Below are 23,426 nucleotides of genomic sequence, written 5' to 3'. Positions count from 1 at the left end.
CTGCTCTGAGCTGGTAACGATCCGGTGACTATCCGATTGACAGTTGGGTGCTCTAACAAGGAGGCTAAAGACCATGGCCTCTAGCATTTGTCGCTAGAGCACCTTTAGAGGTCAGGGGAGTGAGGTTTACCTGCACAGCACCTACTAGCTGGCCTCCATTACATATACAATAGTAATTATATTGAGTGTGAGACGGGGACTCGCATTTCAGTAATGTTATGTATGTATTTTGTGTTGATCACTCTTTATATAACACTGAGTTACTTTTTGGTTGGAGTCTCCTGTTTTTATTACTGCAGACTAATTCAGTAAAAAAAAAAGGAAGAAGAAATGCCTATATGTGTTTAGTGTTTTTCCTTATTGCAACACAACGGTAATCTGGTAGTGTTGGAGCAGCTTCGGCTTTTTCGATTAAAATTATTGTGATCTCCCGATTGCAACAGACAAATACTGGGAAAACTCTGACTGATGACTTTTCATGCCGTTCCGCCCTATAATTAGCAAATCACCTGTTTTTTCATTACATTAGACATTATGCTAGAGAATTATTTAATACTTTAAAGTGGCGTTGGTTTAAGTAGCAATGGTTTCTGCTGATCTGTCGTCAGCTGCAGATGTGAAAAAATGGCAGAAGAAAGTAGTTCTGTATGTATATGTATAAACATACATACATATAGATATAGATGTGTGCGTGTGTGTTATATTCTTTTTCACAAATTTGATTTATTCTGCATCTATATATATATATATATATATATATATATATATATATATATATATTCTGAAGCTGAAGGCCTGTAACCACTGACTTCCATAGTCAATGGTTACAGATTTTCAACATTCTTCAAAGTGTCTACTTTTGTGTTCAACAGAAAAAAAAGACACTCAAACAGGTTTTGAACAAGTAAAAGATGAGTAAACGATGACATAATTTCCATTTTTGGCTAAACTAAGACTTTAAGACAAGGCTGTGCAGCTCAGCATTTTTTTACACAAATGTAATAGCTGTCTGAACATAAATAACATGAAAAACAGTATTCAAAAACCTCGAGCCATGGGACATGGACAGTTTCATAATTGTATCGTCTCCATGTCTGTGTTCAGTTCACTCAGCCTGCCCTACATTGTTAACTAAAAATGAGCGACATTTTTTGCGGTAACTGGCGAACTACTGTTTATGTATGTCATATAATTTTTCTAAATATGTCTCTGCAGCACTGGAGCTGTAGTGTGGCGAGCTTCTGCTGTTTGTTTGAGGAGATTATAGAGTTATTTCCTGCTGTAGGGTGGAGTGTTGTGTTTCTACGGCTCTCTGTGGTTTGCAGAGAATAGCTAGCTTTTCCTCACAGGGAGTCTAGACAGAGGAAAAGACACAATCAGTGGCACGTAAACGTGTATTTTTACTCATTCCCAAGCCTCAGAGTACCTCAAACTTCCTCAATGACCTAGTTTAGCAGGAGAATGTTTAGGAAAAGTTGTAGAGGAGACTCCAGTCAGTGTGTTTTAAAGGGCAGATCCAGTGGAGGGCAGCCTCTCTCTGCTTTTGGAAAACATGTTTTTTTTTTTTTTTTTTTTTGCACATTCCACTGTAGGGTGAATAATTCATAACTGCAGGCTCTCCTTAAATTGATTTGTTGAGCAGGACAATGTTAATGTAAAACCAGGCCACATTGTTCAGTTACCACTTCATTGTTTTCACAGAATCAGAAAATGTTTAAACTTTCCCTTGTCTCCTAACTGATATGGCAAACCATTTTAACATTTCACCTACAAACATACTTGTCTATTTTTGTGCCACTGGTACTCATTTTTTAAGGATGCAAGTATAGAATGTTCATTAAGTATTCCTTATCTACTAGTAATTGTTTATTAGTGCTCATTCGATATTGGTAACTAATATACAGATTAGCATTTCATATACTAGTACCTTTTCCTTAGATACTATATTACTAACTAATTCAAAGCTGATAATTAAAAGATAGTAGTCTTTTTTACTTATTGGATCGTACTTATCCCTGTAGTGGCTGTAGTAACTATTCCCACATAGCAAAATTTCTTTGGCCCAGATCTGGCCCACACAATCAGCTTTGTTTAGCCCACATGCCGCAGTGACTTACGGTAAGATTGGACCAAGTCTACCTTCCATACAAGAGCCAAACATGGACCACATCTGGGCCAAGTCTTGTTAACAATCGATAATTGGATCTGAACTGGGCCAGATATGTTGGTGTGTCATGACTGCAATGAATTTGATAAACCCATGAATCTTTTTTCTTTACGTAAAATTAATTTAAATGTATTTTAATAGTGGGTCAAAATACGGCAAACTTACATGGCCCGTGTATGAATTTTTAACATCTGGTTCAAATTCTACATTTAACATCTAACCCAAGTCTTTTGTGCCGCCTTAAAGATGGTGCCACCTCCAGTGCAAACCCGGGCCATGTTTGGCCCACATGCTGTATGCCAGTGCCAGATGAATGCCTGCTGTGCTAGCTTTGGGCCAAAATTCTTTGCTACCTGGGTGTTGATGAATCCTACTTAGCAAAATTTCTGTGGCCCAGATCTGGCCCACACAATCAGATTTTGCTTGGCCCACACAGTGAATTACTGTACATGACTGGACCAAGTCTGACTTCCATACAAAGGCCAAAGATGGACCCTTTCTGGGCCAAGTCTCAACCAAGTTAACACATGACTGGCTCTGATATGGGCCAGATATGTTGGTTTGTCAGAACTGCAATGAATTTTATGAACCCATGAAGCATTTCGCTTTATGGCCTTCCTTTTTCTCAAAGCGACCTGATTGATAGAATTTTTTCTTTACCTAAAAATTATTTGAATGTATTTTACAGTGGGTCAAGATAGGCTAAACTTACATGGCCCACATATACATTTTGACATCTGGGACAAATACTACATTTGATATGGCCCAGTCTTTTATGTCGCCTTAGAGACTGTGCCACCTCTGCAAAACCCAGGCCATGTTTGGCCCAAATGCTGTACGCTAGTGTTACTAGTAACTAATACATTTAAAAAGACATTAACTTCTATGAGTTTCAGTCATTAAGATATTGAATACTGATATCTGATTGACAGATCCCCAATGGCATAAATGTGAAATGTAAACGAAAAAATAATAGCTTAGTTAGCACTAATGAATGTTTAATAAGGGCGGGGCAGTGCCGTTGTAGGTAGTGCTGTCACCTCACAGCAAGAATATCGCTGGGTCGCTGGTTCGAACCTCGGCTCAGTTGGCGTTTCTGTGTGGAGTTTGCATGTTCTCCCTGCCTTCGCATGGGTTTCCTCCGGGTGCTCCGATTTCCCCCACAGTCCAAAGACATGCGGTACAGGTGAATTGGGTAGGTTAAATTGACCGTAGTATGTGTGTGTGGATGTTTCCCAGGGATGGGTTGCGGCTGGAAGGTCATCTGCTGTGTAAAAACTTGTTGATGGGTTGGCGGTTCATTCCGCTATGGTGACCCCGGATTAATAAAGGGACTAAACCAACAAGAAAATGAATGAATGTTTAATAACTGTAATAACTGTAATTATTACAAGGATGTCTAATGAATAAGTAGTATTTTTAAAGGTAGTAACTAAGAAATAAACACTATTCCTGCTTGGAATTTTTGTCTCGTTTCTGGACCAAATATCTGAAAATTATTTAATCAATAAGCATTTTTAGACAAAATAACTTGTTTTTAGAAATTATATGTCAAAGCTAAGTTTTTTTCTCTTCCTAAAAACAACTAATTAATATCAATGGTGTAAGTTGCATCATCTTATTTCAAACCAAAAACAAGATGATTTTACTCACCTCATTGGAGGAGTATTTTGCTTGCTATTGTTACTAAATTTGAATTAATATTTCTGAAATTAAAACAATGTTTTTATTCATTCATTTTCTTGTCGGCCTAGTCCCTTTATTAATCCGGGGTCGCCACAGCGGAATGAACCGCCAACTTATCCAGCTAGTTTTTACGCAGCGGATGCCCTTCCAGCCGTAACCCATCTCTGGGAAAACTATGTTTTTATTTATTCTTTAAAAAAAAAATATATATATATATATATATATATATATATATATATATATATATATATATATATATATATATATATATATATATATATATATATATATATATATATATATATATATATATACACACACACACACACACACACCTGTCTAGAAATTTCTGGTATACTTAAAGTGCTTGATTAGCAGGTTCAGGTGTGTCTAATTAGGGTATAGGAACTAAACCCTGCAGGACACCAAAATGCTTCTTGATTTAAGAATTGCTAGTAATTTGGTGTAGAAACGAGAGTTGTTTTTTTTGCTGTTATCCCATTTAATAGCTAAATAGCATTAAGTAGCTACTAGTACTTAATGGAAAATATACAATATCTTTGAAAAAATAGTTACTTGTAACATGAGAATAGACACTAGTAGCTTATAGATTAAATGGCCTGTCATAGTCTGATATATGGATGACTGTGTTATGAAACTTTTGGCTGTGACCCATGAGGAGGAGGATCGTCTATCTGGGCCGTGTTTATGGAGGATTGCCTGGGCTCAGCCTGCAGATTTTCTAACCAAATGGAAATTCCCCCAAGGTGATTTAGTCCTTCTGGACCAAGAATGTCACTGAAAGCTTGACTCTGACTTACGACATATACAACCAGCAGACCAAAAGCCATCTCATGGAGGCCTTGTTTAGAAATGCTGCTTACCTGTTTAATATCCATACTGCTAAATCCCTCATGTCATGGCATTGACTGTTCTGACAAAAAACTGCTCAGTTCATGATCTATTAATGGAAATCACCATTGGCCTCCACAGTCCCTTGATGGACTACAGAGGTTCATGTATAACAGTAACTATAATCAAGGTCATGAACTAAACACACATACAAAAAATTATAAAATCAATTCCAGGACACAAGGGATTTAACACTGGGTATTATTTCTTACACTTCATACATTCATTCATGCATACATTTCATTCCTTTTCTTTTTGGCTTTTATTAATCAGGGGGTCAATGTAATGTGATTTTCTTTTCAGCTTAGTCCCTTTATTAATCACAGCGAAATGAACCGCCAACTTATCCAGCATGTTTTACTCAGCAGATGCCATTCCAGCTGCAACCCATCACTAGGAAACATCCATACATTCTCATTCACACACATACACTGCAGATTTAGCTTACTCAATTCACCTATAGCGCATGTCTTTGGACTCTGCACGCTGCCCATGCTGTAAGCTGGACTGGTATTTAGAGGTTTAGCTTGTTAACAAAATAAACATAAATTTATGATTACGGCATCTGCTTTTGAAGCTAACATCCTGTAGAAGTATGGATGGACATTTCTTCAGATGCATCTCTGATGTCTTGAATGTGGAGAGCGGAAGGTCTCTGGAGTTCAGTGGGTCGTACAGCTGTGTCAACATGACCAAAGAACCGTGTTAACTGTCCAAACCTGCTTTCAATTAATATCTTTGCTATAGATAGCTAACTAGCATTGTTAGTTTGTAGATCACCACTTATAATAATAATATTAATTTTTTATCTTAAATGCAACATAGTATTTCTATTTAAAAGATGTAGAACAATTGGTGTTTCCAGGATATGTCGGAAGTTTCAGCTCAAAATACCTCACGGGTAATTTATTATATCTTGTCAACAAGTTTTGCGTGTCCCTTTAAATTCAAACGAGCTGCCGTTACAGGAAACGGAGCCTGTACGTTACATGACGCTACAGAAACAACAAAGTAGGAACGCCTCATTCAGCCGATGCATCAGTGACCCCGTACTAATACAAGCGTTACGTATTCAAAGTCAGTCAGTGATGGAGAGCACGAGATTATGATTTTTGCACCGAGACTTCTTCAAGGTTAGTGGACGGGTTCATGTAAATTTATTTCAGCTCCCCAAATAGCAATGTGCTGGCCTTTGCAAACAAACACAAATAATCTCTTATCCATACAGAAAGTGTAATAAACACATTACCATACAGTCCATAGTAAATGTGCGTTGGTATTGTCTCTTTACTTTCAGAAACCGTACGCTTTACCGACAGTCTTCTGCACATTTCCTTCACAAATGAAATTCAACCACAATGTAAGTAAGTGGCTTATATTCCACATGAAAAAAGTACTATGGTAATGTATAGTAAATACTGGTGTTTTTGAACCACGATACTAAAGTAACGTTACTTAAATTAATCTGTTGTGGTAATCCTCTAGTTGCTGTAGTAATAAATCAACTAAACAACAAACTAATGTTCAAATACCATACTACATGTTCTACAAATATAATTTATATGTAGTAAAATCTAAAGTGAATGGAGCAGTGGGTAACGTTAGCGATGTCGCCTCACAGCAAGAAGGTCGCTGCTTTAAACCTTAGCTGGGTCAGTTGGCATTTCTGTGTGAAGTTTGTATGTTCTCCCCGTGTCCGCTCGGGTTTCCCCGACAGTCCAAACACATGTGCTATAGGTGATTTGGATAAGCTAAAATGTCTGTAGTGAATGTGCGTGTATGTATGGGTGTTTCCCAGTGAAGGGTTGCAGCTGGAAGGGCTTCTGCTGCGTAAAACATATGCTGGTTAAGTTGGCGGTTCATTCCACTGTGGCGACCCCAGATTAATAAAGGGACTAAGCAGAAAAGAAAATGAATTAATTAATATCTAAAGTGTACTGCAGATGCAGTTTTAAGTTCACGATAAGTCCTACACTGTTAAACATTTCCTGTAGAATCTACAGCAAGTTCCTGGCAGCAGTTTGGCCGTAATACACTGTTAATGAATTACAGCTACAACAAAAACAAATACTGTATTCATATTTACAGCACTATCTTTACAGAATTGTATATGTAACTTTACAGTAAAATATACAGAGATTTTCATTATGCAACTTTAAAATACAGTAACATACTGTATAACTGTCCTTCAGTAAAATACAGTTCATATTACTGTTAAATACTGTGCAGTTTACAAAAATCATTAATCATTATGCTGTAGCATTCGTTAACAAACTGTTGTAAATTCTACTGTTTATAAAATGCGGTATAATACATTTTACTTGAGTGTGGTGGTTCAAAATCATGTAGCTTAAAGGGTATCTGCATAAACCTTATGTCAGACTAATTGCAGGTTCATTTCACTGTGGCAATCCCTAATAAATTTGGGTCTAAGCTAAAGAAAAATGAGTGAGTGGGTTTAAAATCATCATATTAATTACTATAGATTAATTGTGTTCGTGTGTGTGCATGTGTGTGTGTGTGTGTGTGTGTGTTTGTGTCTGTATTATGTTTAACTTTTAAAGTAAGTAGATATAAATGTGTAGATTAAGATGTGGTGATACAGAAGTTCCCTGTTTTAGGAGCAAAATCAGAACAACTCGTTTTTTCACTCGCTAACAGAGAAAGGCTTTAGAAACAGGAAGTTACTGCTTTATTTCTTCCCACATTGTCTGGGTTGGTAGATGCGCTGGACACCCAAAAGCACTTAAACATAGAAAAGCCAGATTTATATGATTTATCCTCTTTAACAACACTATAACTACAGCTACACTAACTGTAGTTATATTGGCTTTAAAGTCTTTAAAGCCGGGATAATACTCTATGTATGTCTTGTGGTGATCTAAACACCACACATATTGCACGGCTGACATAATGTTCTTTCGGAAATCTGCATAAAAGCACTTTACGCCTTCACATGACTCTGCATCGGACCTGGATATCCATGTCCAGAATCCATTCCCCTCTGGCAGAAGTGCTGAACAGGGCGGCTCTTCTTCATTAATATGGATGACTGAGGCCAGAAGCATCCAGAGGCGACACACAGTCTCTCATAAACACGCCTGCTCCAGAGATAAAGAGACAGTGATGGAGCAATACTATCAGCACATTCATCCACATACATACTGCATTCTTTCTCCATCGGCCATGTGAGCGGGGAAGTCCCGCATTCACACAAATACAGCAATTTAAAGCTGACTAATTGAACAGCAATCCATTTTCTGTGCTTGTTTTAAGATAGAAAGTGAAAATTAAAAACCTCAGAACATGATAAATGTTGAGCTTTTCTTACACAAATTTCTTTAATTGTTTTTTAGTACTTTTAAAAAAATGTTTTTCATTTCTGTGTATTAATAATCTTCAGCATCACATGACCTTTCAAATAATAATAAACTAAAAATTTACATATGCAGTTGTTTTGCTACTCAAGAAAAGGCTTAATATTTAAAAAATGATTTTATTTTATTAATTAAAATTTAATTTAAAAATTAATTACTTAAAGAGCCCCTATTATGCATTATAAAAGGTCATATTTAGTTTTTTGGGGGTCTCCAACAACAGGCTGATATGCGTGCAAGGTTAAAAAACACCCATTGTTTTATAATATGCATTTATTTTTACCTAATTATCCTAACGACTCCGATATAACTCGTTCAGCAATTCAATTGTTTCCAAACCCCTCCTTTGAGTGAAGGTAAAACTGTGCTGATTGGTTCGATGACCAAGTCTGTTGCAATTGGTCGACTGCGTTCAGCACGAGACAGAGAAAACGCTCCCCCACGGTTATATAGTAGCACTGTGGCAATGCAGTTAAACACCAGCATATTACTTTACTCTTAACCCTAACCCCAACTAATAATAACGACACCAATTCAGTATTAATCCACATTAGCAAAAGTTGAACTATTTTGAAAATTGTCTGCGCCGCGCAAGTGAGGAACAGCTGATGGTGGCCATAGAAAAAAAAAAAGCAGAGAATTAAGAGTTAAGAATTGCTTTTAAATCAGTAAAAGAAGTTTTCAACATGGTTTTGGACGTGATATGTGAATAGCCTCATAACATATTAACCTGAGAGATATAGTACAAGCACTGATCTATAATCGATACGTGATTACAAGTCGCGTGGAGCGATTACAAGTTACATCACTCTATAAAATACATATTTTGCAAACTACACAAAACAAGACAACGATTTTAATTACACTTGCATGTTCTGACCTGGAGGAAGAAGAAACTCTCCATATGAACTGTAACAGTTACTGTCAAACTCCCTGTCAAAGTCTGACAAAGTCCCTTACAAAATAGTCTCTGCTACTCCTTTCCTTTAATAACAAATGGTTGACAGGTCCCGCGTTGCAGCATAGGTTATGGTATCAAAACTCAGAAAAATGACGGAACAAACACAACACATGGTTGGCTATACTGTGGTGTTGTGGTGAAAATGTACTTTTACCCCTTATTCCCCAAATCTCCATCTGTCAGTGATCGTCATCTTCGTGTCATGATCAGTCCCCGTGCTCTGCTAGTGTCAGACATGTTCACGTTTTACCGCATCCGGCATTTCATATTTGGTTTTGTATCATGTCGACGTTGATGCTTTCTGGCAAAAGATTCAAACCCAACTCGATTCATGTATTCTACTCTGAGTCGACTATTTCGTTAAAGAATCAATAGTTTTAAACATGATGCACTTTCAGATTTAAACCTCAGCTGGATGTTTTCATTCACTTAGAGCTGTATTACTGCATAGAAGGTCATTTTAAAAACCCATGATAGGCGCTCTTTAATTATTATTAAAATTTATTTTTAATCACTAAGGCTGCGTTAGCTGCAATTGATCAAATACAAACTAAATACACTCATATCGTGAAATATTATTCAAATATAAAGGAACGTTTTGTAATTTCAATACATTTTAAAATGAGTCATTTTAATTAATAGTTTGTCATTTATTTCTGTGATTCATAGCCTTCAGTTTCACTCAGTCATGCATTTTAATATTTATTAATCTGCTTCTCAAGAAAAAGACTGATTTGTTATTGTTGTTTTATAAAATGTACACATTCACTGAAAGCTTTGTAATTAAATGCCAATATTTTACAGTTAATTTTTTACAGTGTTCAGGAACATATGGTGAATAGGGCTGGGCGTTGTACACAGTGCTATAGGTATAACCTCTATACATGTATTGATTACCCTGAATGGCCATCCAAACACTCATATCATATGCATACACAAACATTGTGTCCTTGTTGCATTCACACATTATCTGACCTGAGCGAAGGCCGATGGGTGTGCATTATCTGCACACACAGGAGGAGGCCGTGAACAATAGATGAGCTGGCCATGTTTGTGTGGACAGTCCTGTAATGTAAAAATCAATGGGCCGTTCTTGAGCACTGACGCAGCACAAGCGTTTCTTTTCTGTCCATTTTTCGTGCACTATTTGTTTCACTCAACGCTCACATAAATCAACACATACTGTATATTCGCATAGATCAGATCAATGTCTGTAAACACAGACAAAGTGTAGACTTTAGGGAAAGTGGTGAGGGACTGAAAGGAGGCAGGGAGTTTGCTGAAATCTGCTGATTATTATTTTAGATATTTGTCTGGCCGTCTGCCAGCACTGCGCTCTGTCTCTCCATCTCTCCTGGGGTCTGGTGGAGCTGGGGTGGATTAATAAAGCAAAACATTCCCTGAACATGCAGAGGCCCTTTTATTAAAAAAAAAACTGTAACACAGTGATGGTCAGGTGGTAAATCTCTGCCGTTTTTATATATATTAACTGTAAACATGAATGATTAAAGTAATAACAACTGACAGGGAATGTTATTTGAGTTTGGTTCAAATTCTGACAAGTTTCTCTGTGATATTGGGCAGCACAGTGATGCAGTGAGTAGCACAATTACCTCACAGCAAGATGGTCACTGGTTCGAGCCTCGGCTGGGTCAGTTGGCGTTTCTGTGCAGAGTTTGCATGTTCTCCCTATGTTTGTGCGGGTTTTCCGCTTTCCCCCACAGTCCAAAGACATGTGGTACAGGTGAATAGGGTAAGCTAAATTGTCCGTAGTGAATGAGTGTAAATGAATGTGTATGGATGTTTCCCAGAGATGGGTTGCAGCTGGAAGGGCATCCGCTGTGTAAAACACATGCTGAAAAAGTTGGCGGTCTGCTCTGGTGATCCCAGATTAATAAAGGGACTAAGCCAAAAAGAAAATGAATGAATGAACTGTCCTTTTTCATCTTAAGGTAGGGCTGTATGCGAGGTCCCTTTCATCGCTGCTTGCAGCTTTAATTCTTCTTCTTCTCTAGAATGAATCGTGATTTTGAGGGTCTAAACATGCAAAACATTGCGCACACACTAGAAGTGGCAAATATTACGTTTGTTGTAGGTTTCAGGAAGTGGGTGTAGCAAAATGGCACCACCTATGCACATTTGACAATGTGACAACAGGAAATGACATATAACAAACTCCTCCCACAAATTTTATTGTAAAAGCACCAATTTTGGGTGGTGTTATCTGAACTGTTAACTGACCTCTAGCGATGATATATTGTAAAGATCTAGTTTTTTTCGCCAAAGGGCGTGTCTGTGGCGGACTGACAAACCTGTGTTTCGCCATGGAAAAGGAAGTACATAAAACTCAACCACACAATGTCCGATCTGCCTGAAACTTCACATAGTGGAAAAAAGTCCTCTCCTGAAGACATCTACTTCTCAATATTGAGTCACAGTCATAGCGCCACCTGCCGACAGAAAGAAGTTTGACTTAAATCTGGGATTTTTTCAGATTTTATAAATATATATCAGCTTAAATTATTATTGTACGCTGTTCTCTGTCATCCTTAGGCCAAAGGGTGGTGGTGAGCCCGGGTGCGAGGTCCCTTTCATAGCTGCTTGTTATAATTATGTCTTTAAAGGGCCATGAAACCCCCTCGTTTCAGCAAGGTGTTTTCACACCTCTACTTTGGAAAAAGCCAGAAAAGTGGGCGTGTCCAGCTCTGTTTAGGGGGGAGTGTCGGCGGAAGAAAAGTGGGATGGTGTGGGAGTGTCTATTTGGGCACACGCAAGTTTCAGAGTCAAAATACACACACACACATACAGGAGAAAGTGATGGTGTTTAACCTACATGGACATCTGTAGTCGAATTATTTGCCAAATTATTAAATGGTGGACTTTAACTGCAGTTTGGCTCTTTCATTCAGGGAATTCATTCATGCCCCTCGCGACACACGAGATATTTCATTCGAGGAGCTGCTCTAAGCGTGTATTTTCATGTACTGTTTGATACCGCACGGCGAATGAGAGAAAAAAAACCTCCGCATTTCCCTGAAACTTAGATGCACACGACAGGTAGTGTCAGAAAGCCGCGCGTGTTATTCCGGTCACTAAATGCGGTAAAAACCCTACACGAGGTTAAAGTTTGGTTGTGGTGCTAACGTGTTTACACTCTGTGCAATAATTTGTTAGATACGAACAAACTGAATAAACAAAGAGCACTGGTCACTCACTTACCAAATCTGTAGAGACAGGACAATCACCAGCAACTAGAGCCGCGTCTTTATGATGAGAATACTAACTTACAAACGAATCCAGATCTCAGCGTTTGCAGATGAGAACAGCTCTCAGGTAAACAATAATCCTCCTTAGACACGTAAGTTATTGTTGTCGCGCGTCGCGTACACTGTTAATCCACACGTGACTCTCAGAAGGACACGTGAGCTCTCACAGAGAGAAAATGAAAACGAATCTTAACTGCAGCAAACTATAAAAGCAACACTTCACGCTTGTTTTGCCAACACAACGTGGCGTCTCTGTCCTGAAAACACGGTGACAGTAATGAATATTAATGAAGTTGCACAATAGAGCGCGCTGATTGGTTTGAACCAAGCCTTACTCATGCATTAATGCATCACACTGTAAGACGTAATAAGACTCACTCTGGCACAGACGCCCAGTGTGCACGCTGGAATATAACGCTATTATGTCATGACCGTGACGCAGCTTCAAAAATTCGTTTCAAACCGGAAGTACGAATTTGCTTGAAATAACGCAAAAACAACCAATTTACACTTTTTAGTGAAATATAGGTGTCTTAATAGTGTTTTTAGCAGTGTGGGACACATATACGACTGTCAACAGCTCAAAAAATGTGTTTTGGTGTTTCGTGACCCTTTAACAGACATTTAGTTGCATAGTTACATGTATTCTGTCACCTTGTCACAGTTAATGTAGGCCACATTTATCAACCTTATTGGAAAATCAATAAATATACCAGTTTAGATAAGAATTATTATTCCTTCAATCTTCTTTTTGTTTTAGTTTATTACAGTTTCGCACATCCACAATGTCATGCATGTTTGTAAGTCAAATCATTGTCAAATGGGCAGTGTTTCGTGGAAATTATGAAAGGGATCATGTAAACCCAGCCGGTTAATAAACACTGTGACAGTCTGAACAGTGAATATCAACCCCTTGAAGATTTCAATGTGAAGTAAACTCACAATTAACCTTGTTTTTTTCACTTTTCTGTTTACCAGTTTATTCTTAAATATTGCTTAAGGTAGATCAGAGCCTTAGACAGTTGAAACACATTTTTGTTTGAAACACAAAGCATTTACTTTATTTGTTGACTATAGATATCCATAATACTTTTAAATATGTATTTCACAGTTAGCGTATGAACGTAACTAGCTATATTTGTTGCACTTGTGCCATGAAATGATTTGTATGACATTAATTGTCATAATTCGATATTCAATAGCAGAACATTTGAGAAATAAATAGGCCACTGTTCCTCACTGAATCACTTAGTGTTCAAATGAAGTTAATCTCTAAAACACTGAACATTGAAAGCATACAAAGACATTTAGAAAACAGCTCATTGTACAACTTTAAAAGCAACAAATACCTCAGTGAGAGACTCACTCTTTCACAAAGCCATTAATCAGTCAGTAACTGTGGTGTCAGATGCAGCTGCAGCCTCTACCAGTTCACTCCACACATGTGGCGCTTTACAGCAACTGACACAATAGGATTCTTCTGCGGGCTCACTTGATACAATGTGTTTCAACTGTCCCCTGCTGACCATCCTGCACATTTCTCTAAACTGAACAAAAACACTTAAGCGGATCATCGCATGAAATATGTAAAACTGATGCAATTTCATAAAATAAATGAATGAATAAAACATTACGTTAAAGAGATGAAATTAAATTCTTAGCCTAATTAAGAGTCTACCATGTAAACAGCAATTTTTAATTATTTTAATCCGATGAAGGTCCTAATCGAACCAAACAGAAATCTGATTAAGACATGTGGAAGCACATTATTAAAGCGCAGTGCAGACATGTAAACACTTTAATCAAACTATTACCATCATTTAGGACTTTCATACACACACAGCAATTTGACACTATTGTCTGCACATACAGAGTCAGATAAGGACCACAGACATCTGCATTGTGAAATTCAGAGGGTTTTTTCTCCCATACTGCGTGCGGTATCAAATTTCATTAAAACAACACTCTTCCAGGAGTTCGTACTCGCATCCAATTTCTCATTTGTCACTGGGGGCATGCATGAAATGTTCCTGAAGGAAAGTAGAAGTGCCAAACTGCAGTTAAAGTCAACAAATTAAAAATTAAACATCCAAAATTACATGAAACTCCATGGGAAATGTGGATAGCGTGATGATACAATAACCTTAATCCAATTATGTGCTATAACATGTAAAATAGGATCATGAAAGTAACATTCAAATAGCAGCTCATGTAAACACCTTCATGATATTATTGTCTTATTCAGATTCAGGCAAATAATTTGACAGCTGATGTCCATGTAAACAATGTTTTGTTGACTTGTGATCAGACGAAAGACTTGTTTAGCGGAATTTGTGAACTGATTTAACAGGATCTGATCAAATTCAGCTTGTTCACAAATGAAACACCAATATTTAGTCTCTGAGCAGGCCATTTTCTTAAAAATAACTTTTTACTCAGCTTTATTCAAGAAATGTAATGTAGTAAATTGTACAATATTTTAGTTTCTAAAAATAAAAATAACATACAAACTCAAAATATGTACTTGAGTACAGTCAAAGACTATAGAATACACAAGACATGTCCCTCGTATCTCTTTAAATAGGGAAAAGTGTAATGGTCAATATGGTGAATAAAGCCCCACCAACTAGTACAGAAGCCAATCATCGATCACTATATCGCAAATAAAGCCCGCCTTCTAGTACAAGAGCCAATCATCGATTGCTATAGACTGACGATACTCCGAGGGAGAGGCTCAGACCAGACGTGAGTTTCTGCAGATTTTGTGTGATTTGGACGTTTAGAAATGAAACTAAAGGGACAGGTGTTTAATTCTATTGGTGATTTCTAATTTGAAATTCAATTATATGCTTGGCAAGCAGTTTTGGAGAGTTTGATGTTTTCCCCATTCAGACAGAATGCCCAGGCATACTGCTAGAGAGGTGTTTCAAAGATGGCCACCGAGTGAAAAGACTTGCCTTGCTCTACCACTACAAAACCAGCGTTATGATTTTTTTTTCTTGTCATATCCTTCTGAATGAATTGATCAAGGAAAGTGTTTGACTGTGAGGGAGGATCGATAAGAGTTACACATTTAAGTTTTCACTGAATTACACGTCCAAAAAAAAATTGTATAATAGGCTTGGTGCTAATTTCATAAGTTGTTCACCAAGGGAACAGTATTAAGAGTCTTTGAAGAGTCAATTAGCATTCAGTACGGTCACTAAGTCAGTGTGCCGATAGGATTTTAAAGAACATGTGCAAAAGGAATCATGAAGCAGCCTAAAGTGTCTTAACAGTTCGCTTTTAGAGTTCACTGGCAATTAATCAGGGCTGGTAAAAGGGCTGTCTTTAAGGACAGTGAGGCTCCGCAGTGCCTGGGATGAGGTCTTTAGGCTCAACCCTGACAGACAGCCTAGTTTATGGTGTGTTTATGTAACGCAGCTGTGGTTACAGACACCCAGGCCCCCTTTCTCAGCTCTTTGCTCTGGGTCAGAGGTTTTCCGAGGCCCGATTTAGATCAATTCCTAGAGACTCAGACGGGACCAGAGGAGGATTCACATGAAGCTTGTTCATGAGGGTTTGGTACTGGTATGCAGAGTTGTAGCAGCTGCACTGTTATTAGAAGGACAATATCCAGTAATGAAACATGCTTTTGCTGGAGGATTATTATTAAGCAGCATGTCTGCATACTGGAGCAGAGTTAGGACTATCATGAACAAACCATTTGTGATGTTGGATTCTAAATTTCTACCTTAGTGCCTTTTTGTTGGTATTTCTGGGTGCTGTTTATTGTTAAAAATATGGTTCAATTTTTCATTCATTCATTTTCTTGTCAGCTTAGTTCCTTTATTAATCTGGGGTCGCCACAGCAGCATGAACCACCAACTTATCCCGCAAGGTTTTACGCAGCGGATGCCCTTCCAGCCACAACCCATCTCTGGGAATCATCCACACACACATTCACACACACTCAAACGGAGGAAACCCAGGAGAAGGCAGGGAGAACATGCAAACTCCACACAGAAACGCCAACTCAGCCAAGGTTCGAACCAGCAACCCAGCGACCTTCTTGCTGTGAGGCGACAGCACTACCTACTGCGCCACTGCCTCGCCGATATGGTTCAATTTGTGTGTTTAAATATTTTGTACATTTTAATATCAAACAGTTTGTAAATTGCTGCATGTAGACCACTGGTCTCAAACTCAACTCTCGCAGCTCTGCATAGTTTAGCTCTAACCACCTCCAACTTACACCTGCTTTATAGTCTCTAGTAGTCTTGAACACCTTGATTATTTGGATCAGCTGTGTTTGATTAGGGTTGGAACAAAACTGTGCAGAGCTGCGGCCCTCCAGGAATCCAGTTTGAGACCTATGATGTAGACCAGGGATCACCATACTTGTTCCTGGAGGTCCAGTGTCCTGCAGATTTTAGCTCCAACCCTAATCAAACACATCTGAACAAGCTAATCAAGGTCTCACTAGGTATACTTGAAACACCCAGCAGGTGTGTTGAGGCAAGTTGGAGCTAAACCCTGCAAGGCATTGGACTTCAAGGAATGAGATTGGTGACCCCTGATGTAGACTATACCGTAAGTTTTGGGGCCAGTTAAATGTTTAAATCTTTTTGAAAGTAGTCTTTTATTCTCATGATTGGATTTAGTTTGTCAAATAAACAGTACAGTACTGCAAAAAATATATATATATATTAAAGCATTTTTTTTATTAATTAAGATATTTAAAGATGTTACTGAAATATGCAGTTTATTTCAGTGACGAAAAAACTGAATTTTTAACATAATTACTCTTTAACAATCTTAAAGGGTCACAAAACACATCTTTTTTTAGGATGTTGACATTCATATATGTGTATATTTAGCTAGCAAGGTAAAAATTGTTGTTTTTACTTTGTTAAGAGCAAGGCGACGCAGTGGCGCAGTAGGTTGTGCTGTCGCCTCACAACAAGAAGGTCACTGGTTCGAGCCTCGGCTGGGTCAGTCGGCTATTCTGTGTGAAGTTTACATGTTCTTCCTGCGTTTGCGTGGGTTTCCTCCGGGTGCTGCGGGTTCCCCTACATGTCCAAAGACATGCTGTATACAGTAGGTGAATTGGGTAAGCTAAATTGTCTGTAGTGTGTGTGTGATTGAGTGTGTATGGTTGTTTCCCAGTGATGGGTTGCAGCTGAAAGGGACTAAGCTGAAAAGAAAATGAATGAATGAATGTTTGGAGCAAATTCGTACTTCCGGTTGAAAAAGAAATTTTGAAGCAGCGTCACAGCGATGAGCATGGAGATTGGCTGTCTGTACTGGCCTGTACAAAGTGACTTCATTGAGTTTTCATTGAGCTTTCAAGACTTACGGCTGAAGAAGTAAATGATAGAATAGCACCATTAGCCGAGTTTTTAGTATGTTGCTCAAAGTGTGTTGCTTCTGTCTCGCTGTTCTATTAAAAAAATGCTTAAAATATTAAATACAAAGATAGTTTGGTCTCTCTTTATTTAATTTTTTTTTTGTGGACATGTTTTCAGGATTCTTTGATGAATTGAATGAGGTAGTTTGCAAAAGTGTCAAACTTTTTATGATCAAGACATTTTCCATTGCAGTCAGGTCTGTTGTTGGTTTTGTGCTGGTTTGGTGTGTTTTTATGTCTTCTACTGTGAAATGTGTTTATACATTTGCTGCTAGAGTTTTTGTTAAGTTTGCGGTAAAGATTAAGTGTAGACTCAAGTTCATTCATTCATTCATTCATTCATTCATTCATTCATTTTCATGTTGGCTTAGTCCCTTTATTTATCAGGGGTTGCCACAGCGGAATGAACAATTAACTTATCCAGCATTTGTTTTACATAGCGAATGCCCTTCCAGCTGCAACCCATCACTGGGAAACACCCATACACACTCATATGCACACTCATACACTACGCACAATTTAGTTTATTCAATTCACCTGTACCGCATGTCTTTGGACTTGTGGGGAAAACAGAAGCACCCGGAAGAAACCCACGCAAACACAGGAAGAACATGCAAACTCCACACAGAAATGCCAACTGACCCAGCCGGGACTCGAACCAGCGACCTTCTTGCTTTTAGGTGCAAGTGCTAATCATTAAGCCAACGTGTCACCCTATGTAATTTATTGTATTTTCAAAATCAAAGAAGACACAAAATATTTGTGTCTTAAAAGTTTTATATATAAAATATATAAATATTTATATATAAATATAAAAGTTTTCATATAAAATCACTCTAATTTTTATTGATCACACAGCCGAGTGCTGTGATTTCACACTTTTTTTTTTTGTTTATTTGTTGAATATTTTTGCTTACAGTTGAATTTTTTTCTTTTTAAAATATTTTCCAATTGATGTTTAACAGAGAAAGGAAATTTTCACAGTACGTCTGATAATATTTTTTTCTTCTGAATTAGTCTTTTTTATTTTGGCTAGAATAAAAGCAGTTTTAAATATATAAAAAAAATCTATTTTAAGGTCAAAATTATTGGCTCTTTTAAGCTATATTTTTTTGATAGTCTACAGAACAAAGCATTGTTATACAATAACTTGCCTGATTACCCTAACCTGCCTAGTTAACCTAATTAACCTAGTTTAGCCTTTAATGTCACTTTAAGCTGTAAAGAAAAGTCTTGAAAAACAAAGTAAAGAATTATTTACTGTCATCATGGCAAAGATAAAATAAATCAGTTATTAGCAATTAATTTTTAAAACTTTTATGTTTAGAAATGTGTTGAAAAAATCTTCTGTCCGTTTAACAGAGTTTGGGGGAAAAATAAACAGTGGGGCTTTATATTATACATTTCTATAGTAAAATATTCTTGCTGTCTTACTGGCAAATATATTTGCATGTATTGCAGTACAACAGTATGGTGCTGTAAACAGGGAAATCCAGGCACTTAAAGATTTTCTCTTTTTCTTGTCTTTAAAGGGTAACACTTTACAATAAGGTTCATTAGGTAATGCATTTACTAACATGAACTAATCATGAACAACACATGTAAAGCATTTATTAATCATAATTAAACATTTACTAATGCATTAATAACATCCAAGTCCATGCTTGTTAACATTAGTTAATGCACCATAAGTTAACATGAACTAACAATGAACTACTGTATTTTTATTAACTAACGTTAACTAACGTTAACTAACGGTAACAAATACAGTAGTAAATGTATTGTTCACTATCATGTCATGTTAGTAAATGCAATAATTAACATTAACTAATGAAACATAAAGTTGTAAATGTTTTAGTCTGACTGAGTTTTTTTAAGTAAGTCAACACAGACCTGCACTGTAAAAAAAAATCTAGAGTTCCACACAATTTCTTCATGTTGTCCCAACACAAATCGATTAAGTTAACTTAAGTGGTTGAAGTGAATCGAACGTAAAACAATAAAAAATTTAAAAAACTTAAGAATTGTGTTGTTACAGCTCATTTTAAATAATAGTCAACAGCTGCATATTAATGTACTTGCACTGTAAAAAATGCTGAATTCCATATGATACCTTCATATTGTCCTAACACAAATCGATTACATTAACTTGTTTGTTTTTACAAATTTAGTTGGATTGAACATAAAACAATTAATCTAATTTAATCTAATTTGTGTAGGGACAACATAAAATAATCATGCTAAAAACCTGTTAAAAACTTGTTAAAACTGAACAATGGTGTTGTTTCAGTGTTAAGATGATCCTTCAGAATAAGTTTTAATATTCTGAAACATTTCTTAATGTTATCATCAGTGTTAAATAAGTTTTACTTTATAGACTTTTATTATTATTTTATTTGTATTATAAACAAAAACCTTTACTGTCATTTTTAATAAATCAACTGATTCTTTAATGTAATTCCTGAATTCTTTTCTCAATTTTGAAACCATATTTAGTATATTTACTGTACTGTTCTGTTCATGTTTAAAGGTATGCAGTGAATGTAAGCAAGTGCGTCATATGTGTACATGCAAAACATGAAGACATGTTTCTCAGCTCACGCATTCTTCAGCTGCCATTCTTATCACTGACTCCCCATTTTCGCATCCATTTTTTGCATTGTCGTCTTCAGCCATCGGTGTTATCTCTTATAAAAAAGTCAAGGGTACGTGTGCACACCTGTGCTTAGTCACACACGATCTGCTACTCAAACATGCTCGTTTCATTAATCATTCATAATCAGTCATGCTTATAGTGAAAGTCTCTGTCTTTCTTGGGTACGAAAGACTCCATGTGTTTTTGGAGAGAGTTGTCCGAAGCACAAACCCGGTGACCCAAACTGCAAGACGCACTTCCCCACTGGGTGGAAACTTTCAGGAGGCCATGCTGGGAAAACATAGTGGAGACTTCAAGAGCAAGGGGCTATAGACAGGAGAGCTGGCCCTTTATATTACGATTTCACATACTTTGTCTTTTTCTCTTCCGAAAGTGGAGCCTCTTATCTTTACTTCAATAGTCTGCAGCCTGGGTCACTGTCAACTATCATATTTGATTAAAATACCCCACCAATCCCAGCTATGCCTGGAATTCCCTTTAATAACCAACAGCACATCCTTGAGGAAACAGCAAGCATAGAAGCGAGCTCCGTTGGGACGGCATATTTCTCCCTCTTTCTCTGAACCTGTCAGGATCTACAGTGAGGTGTTGATGAGATGCAGTGAATTCCACAGATAAGTGGTACGGCCTGCACTTTTGGAGGTCTTGGCTAGAGCACAGAAAGTTTTGGCCGTTTCTTTCCATGCGCTTGTTAACTGTGAGGCCACGTGTCACTGTTTCTGGATCCAAAAGCTCTATCTCTAATGCAAAAACTAAGTAAGAGATCATTTAGTTGAAGTCAGAATCATTAGCCCCCCTGAATTATTTGACCCCTTGTTTATTTTGTTCCCCATTTTCTGTTTAAAGGAGAGCATTTTTTCAACACATTTCTGAACATAACAACTCATCTCTAATAACTGATTTATTTTATCTTTGTCATGATGACAGTAAATAATATTTTACTAAATATTTTATAAGACACTTCTATTCAGCTTAAGGTGACATTTAAAAGCTTAACTAGGTTAATTAGATTAACTAGGCAGGTTAGGGTAATTAGGCAAGTTATTGTATAACAAGGGCTTGTTCTGTAGACTATCGAAAAATAAATTAATAATTCTGATTTCAACTGTACATTGCTGTAAAAATGCAAGCAATCCTTCATTTTGTGCCAACACAGATTAAGTTAACTTTTTTGTTTTTTTTTCAAATTTAAGTGATTTGAACATAAAACAATTAGGTTGTTCCAAAAAAAACTCAAGAGTTGTGTGGATTTAGTAGTTGATTTTAAGTAGTTTGAACAACCAGCAAAAATATTTCATTAAAAAAATAATCTTAAATTAGCAGTTTGCATATTTTGTGAAAGAGTTTGTTTTTCCTCATTTATTGATGCATGTGAATTGCACTATGATACTTTCTTCTAACAATTTTTAACCTCGAAAGTTTGAATAAGTGACTTTTATTAACATTTTTAATATGCAATATATTATCTTGGTTTGTGTTGCATATTACAGTAAAAAAGTAGTTAATAAACTGCCAATATTTTTTATTTTACAGGCTTATTTTTATATATATATTATTTCCTATATTACAATATTTCAAACCACTAAAATGTCAATAAGTCACTTTGTTAAACTGTAGAGTTAAATTTTTAGCATCAAACGTCAACAGAGCAGAGATCGAGGTCCCATAATGCAATTCACAACTGTAAATACACAGAAAACACTTTTGAATAGCCAAATGCAGAAGCTGTTAAAAAAAAACAACAACAAAAAAAAAACACTGGGATAAAAATAATTAAATGTATAGCCCAAAACGTTTTGGCTTTATTCTTGTTTTACCCAATTTTGAAATAACCCAGCAGTTTTAGAATGTTTAAGGGCTTTATTTTATGAAAACAACCAACTTGATGTACATTATCCTGCATATACATACCTACGGCCATATGGTTACTTGCCTCAAAAGTAAATAATTAGGCAAGAACCTTGCAGAAAGAAAAATGTCTGGATGCAGCTTAACACCAACACTATCTCACACAATTTGAACATTTTTTTCATACAGTTTGCTTATCCCCCCAATAGTTTTGTTTCACGGTGGTGTTTTATGCCACTCCTCCTTTTTAAAATCACACATTTTCATAAAAGATTTAACTTGTTTGAGTTGGTATGAATTAGCCACTAAACTATGTGTTTTTGTGAGATCAGGCTGTTAACACTTATTTGTATTACTGGCATCAAACATTCAAACAGTGGACTGGCAGAAAAGAATTTGTGACAGTTTTTTGTAACACTATTGAAGATAATGATGATACTGTTTTTATCCACACTGAAAAAAACATTCATTTAATTTACTGAATTGTTTTAAGGTAAGTGGTTGCAAACTATTTATACTTATTTATATTTAAATTAAGTTGAACATTACTAAATTTAATTTGTTTAAATGCAGCCCAAATAAATTGTTTTGAATCATAAATAAATTTAATGAATCATTTTTTTCAGTGCATCCCTAATCTCAGGTGGTCAGACAGTGATTCATCTTTTGTAAATCATTAAAATATTGGTGTCCGGGATGCAGCAAGTCCTGAGACTTTACACCGTGATTTTGTAAAAGATTCGCTTTAATGTGTGATATGAATAAACATTGGTCATAAACAGCTACTGAGAGAGTTTTCTCTATTCAAATGAGTGGAAGCTTGAACCAGGAAACAGTGCTTATAACATAACAAGCAGATACTTTAATTACACAACAAGCAGCAAAATACTGGCATTAAGATGGCTAATAATAAAAAGGAAGGATTGTAAAAGAGCTACTTAAATAGAATTGTAATAAAATTCGTTGCTCGTTTAAATGGAGCAATAAACATCTCTGAAGGTTTTGACTGAGTCTGTAGTTTGTGGAAAGAACCTCAGGTTTAATATCATCGTTGCCCCATAGATGGAATCAGGTTGTGCCTTTTCTGCATTCATGTCATTCCTTCTGCTGATTCCATTGTCTTGGCTGGATTCAATTTATTATTTTTATCTCTTTGATCAAAAG

The 23,426-nt window shown here is 36.6% G+C and overlaps 1 long non-coding RNA gene across 2 annotated transcripts in view; it reads right to left on the bottom strand.

Moving 5' to 3' along the window:
* Window positions 1-9,793: 9,793 nt before the first annotated feature.
* LOC141375107 (uncharacterized) overlaps window positions 9,794-23,426 on the bottom strand; it is a 42,943-nt gene continuing 29,310 nt past the window's right edge. The window contains exons 3-4 of one of the 2 annotated variants that reach the window (XR_012382597.1): window positions 13,719-13,916; window positions 9,854-11,553 (exon numbers count right to left, since the gene is read on the bottom strand). This is a non-coding gene — a long non-coding RNA (uncharacterized lncRNA). Of the gene's footprint in view, window positions 11,554-13,718; window positions 13,917-23,426 lie in introns of both variants that reach the window. The other variant, XR_012382596.1, reaches the window with a different exon arrangement.

Source organism: Danio rerio, chromosome 7 (assembly GCF_049306965.1).
Source record: "Danio rerio strain Tuebingen ecotype United States chromosome 7, GRCz12tu, whole genome shotgun sequence".
Classification (NCBI taxonomy): Eukaryota; Metazoa; Chordata; class Actinopteri; order Cypriniformes; family Danionidae; genus Danio; species Danio rerio.
Note: the sequence above shows the minus strand (reverse complement) of the source record. Positions and strands in the feature narration are given on the sequence as shown.